This window comes from Staurois parvus, unplaced genomic scaffold, assembly GCF_062004578.1.
Source record: "Staurois parvus isolate SC_StPar_1 unplaced genomic scaffold, SC_StPar_1.0 ptg000586l, whole genome shotgun sequence".
NCBI lineage: Eukaryota > Metazoa > Chordata > Amphibia > Anura > Ranidae > Staurois > Staurois parvus.
The window spans coordinates 595,051-598,471 of record NW_028318382.1 but is presented as its reverse complement, the minus strand read 5'-3'; the positions used below and the strand labels follow the sequence as shown (position 1 = coordinate 598,471).

Sequence of the window (3,421 nt, the reverse complement as noted above, 5' to 3'; positions counted from 1 at the left end):
TTTACAATCAACTTTTAATTCTCTGCGTCTTGGTTACTCATCCAAGTAACATACTTAGTAGTACTTGAATGAGTAGAAAAACATCTTCAACATAACAGAGTAAGTACAGTTGAATGTGACTTACAATTCCTAGGTAACATTTTTGAAACTTAAACATACATTGATTCGAGAACACTGTCGCCCATGTGTGGTAGGCTGAAAGGTTGTGCAAAGGTGATTATTTCGCTGGATGCATATTCCAAGTGAAATAGTTTACATGCCAGAGTGATCTCAGAGCATGCTGCTCACAAGTGCCCCTGTATAGAAAAAAAAAGAACAAAAAAACTTGCAGGATAGGCTTGACATGTGACCAAGATTGTACATTATTTTGGCGGGTGAGGAGGGTGACAACCATTAGGGAAAGTGGCAACAGCTTAGTGATTCACCAGTGGTAGAGTTGTCAGTTTAACCTGGCCTTCAGTAGAAGAATGACACAGATTCCATTTCAGACTGGAACTTGACTGATTTCTTTATGAGGTATGATTATTTCATTAGTCAACTTTATCAGTACTTGTGATAGAATGTCCTTCCCGCCTTTTATTGTAGGACACTGCTGCTTCTCTGATGAATACATAATGTATATATATATAAATCATATGTTCTAGGTGTGTCACATTCTCTATACACCCATAACATAATAAAAATGAGACTGCAATTGCCAGAATTCAGTTGCCACATAATTCTTTTTCATGGTCTGTTCACAATAATTAGGCTTCATGCACACTGGGCGTTTTTACAGCTGCTGTTTTCTGGCTTCTAGAGTTTTTTTGTTCTACAGCCTGTAAACTCCCCAGCATTTTATCCTATGTGTTCATGCACACATAGGCTTTAATCAGCGTTTTTTGGCAGGGGCGTTTTCTGGTTGGAAAAAAACCAGAACTAGTGGGTTTCAAGAGGAGTTTTTTAGCTGTAAAAATGCTCTAACTTAAAAAAAAATGCTGAAAATGCTAAAGAAAAACCCCACGGCTATCTAGAGGTTATGAGCGTTTTTGAGCCTCGAGCTTTTGTGGGAATATAGTTTTGATAAAAAAAAAAAACACGCTAAAAAACACAATTGCTGAAAAATGCTAAAAAAGGCCAATGCAAAAAATGCAACAAAACTCATGTTTTTAACAATGCATTCTACTGCTAACTTTAGTGGCATTTTTATAACGTCCAGTGTGCATGAAGATTTCGACATTGCGTGTGTTAATATTCTGTGCATCTATAATTCATTTGCAAAAAATGAGTACACCCAAAACTGCTATTTCAGTTTTTGGTACTTGCTAAAGAGCTAAAATGTATGTAAACCCTAAGGCTCCATTCATATCTGGCGTATTGGGATCTCAGGCAGAATCGCTGCGATTCTGCCAACGATTTCAAATCGCACTGCAATAGTGGCAAAGCAAATCAAGCGTGTTCGGGTGCCAATGTTTTTTAATGGCGTTTTCAATCATGTTGCAATTGTGAAGCTTATCATCCAAAAAGGAGCAGCAATTTTGTCTGAGCTCCCAAAATGCCAGACGTGAACAGGGCCTAAAAATAAAAAAAATATTTGTTCCCTTTTGGCCTCTTACATATACCATTGAAAACGTTTTGTTACATCTGTTTAATAGGTGCAAAAAATGCATGTCAATGTTGCCAGAAGTCAACTGACTAATTCCTGGGCTCTTTACCTGTGCTGCCCTGTTATCAGTTATATTGTTTTGAGGACTATAGGACCTCATCCATCTATGTTAGGTACAAGAGGACAGGGGCATGTTGTGGTAGCCCTGTCCCCTTTCTGTTACCATGATATAGCAGGGTAGGAAAGCATTGTCATAGAAGAACATGAAGTGTGTTGCTGTCAGAATCACCAAGTAAACATAAAGGAAAAAAACCTTAAAAAAGAAAACTGACACAACTGCTTGTAAAGTATTAGGTCGAATTTGGCTTCATTTTGGTAGTACATCTAACACTCCTGTCAATCCCAGACTGACAATACTGCTGTCCAAAGGTGCCCCCTGTGCTCCATCATCCAGAGTGGGGGCACTCTAACCCCTGGTTCACATATCCATGTGTTTTGTGCGGGCACGAGAGCCCATTAATTTGAATGGACTCCCATGCCCCGGGACACGCAGGGAAGAAGCCCCTGCACTTCTTCTGAAAATGCAGCCCGCACGGGAACCTCGGTTCCCAGTACGGTTGAATTAATGGTTAGAATTAATGGCATCCGCTCCGGGGGTCCGCACTCTTCTGTGTGGTGTCCCGCTGCACGTATTTTTGTGCGGATCCGCATCTGCAACACCCGCACATATGTGAACCTAGCCTAATACAGGAGGTAAGTTACTAGCCAGATCACAATGGGAAAACAGAGGGAAAATAGCCTGAAAAAAGAAAACTAAGACAGCCACAACATCTAAGGACTAGTAAGCTGCAATATATCAGTATATTATGGGTTTTTTTTAAGATGTATTTTATTAGCAGTTTATGGTTTACAATTCTAATCACAGTATATTCAATTATAGGCATGCATAAAAAGAAGAAAACACAGGAGTCCGTATCCAGAGAAGAGGTCAGCAGAACAAACAAAAAGAGAACCATAAAGGAAAAGCAAATAATGAGCTTCAAATACTACTGCACTGACTGTGACTAATTTATATTACACTGAATACAGCAATAAAAGTCACTATTGATAACTTCTAGATTGAGTGGCGTCTCATTTATTACTTCAAGGTGATGTCTCAGTAGTGGATTGGGTTTTACATCACCTACACCAAATAGCATGAAATTTCAGTGGAAAACCTCTTGGCCTCATGGGTTACTTTTTATGAATGGTCTGGATTATCCATGGATGTTGTTTTTTTTTTTTTTAATACAGAACAATTCATTTTTAGCATAGTGGAAAAGAGAATGAAGAAGTGTTTTATAAAATAATTCTCTAGTTTATTGTCACCAAACATTTCTGTAATGCATTAGATGAGACAACAAATATTTGAGAGATCAAAATCGTCTGAAATTATTTGGTAATTTGTGACCAAAAGATTTTTTTTGTTTTTGGACTTTTTTTAGGGATTAATTATGCTTTAAACCACCTGACAATTTTATTATTTTCCCCTAGAACTCTATTAAATGGGAGATATCTGTGCTGGAGTTCCCCAGTCAGCACAATTGCTGAGAGAAATATATGGGTCCCTCTCATCCTGTTAAATGTCACTGTACGGAAAAAATGACACATAGGTGAACACATATTTCCGAAGTGCTGATTACTACTTGGGTGTTTGCACAATGCCAACTTGGCACAAATTCATACCTAATGGACCATCAAGAAAACTGGAAATCCCTGTAGTATTCGATGCTACTACAGTGATAGCTGTGTTCTTCTAGGTCCTGCCCAGGGTCTATCTGAACAGCTGCCCCACTG

At 38.6% G+C, this 3,421-nt stretch overlaps 1 long non-coding RNA gene across 1 annotated transcript; it reads left to right on the top strand.

The window, feature by feature from the left end:
• The first annotated feature begins 423 nt into the window (after positions 1 to 423).
• LOC149450006 (uncharacterized) lies at positions 424 to 2,702 on the top strand. Its single transcript, XR_016315312.1, has 2 exons — positions 424 to 516; positions 2,526 to 2,702. It is a non-coding gene; the product is annotated as an uncharacterized LOC149450006 (long non-coding RNA).
• Positions 2,703 to 3,421: the final 719 nt, after the last annotated feature.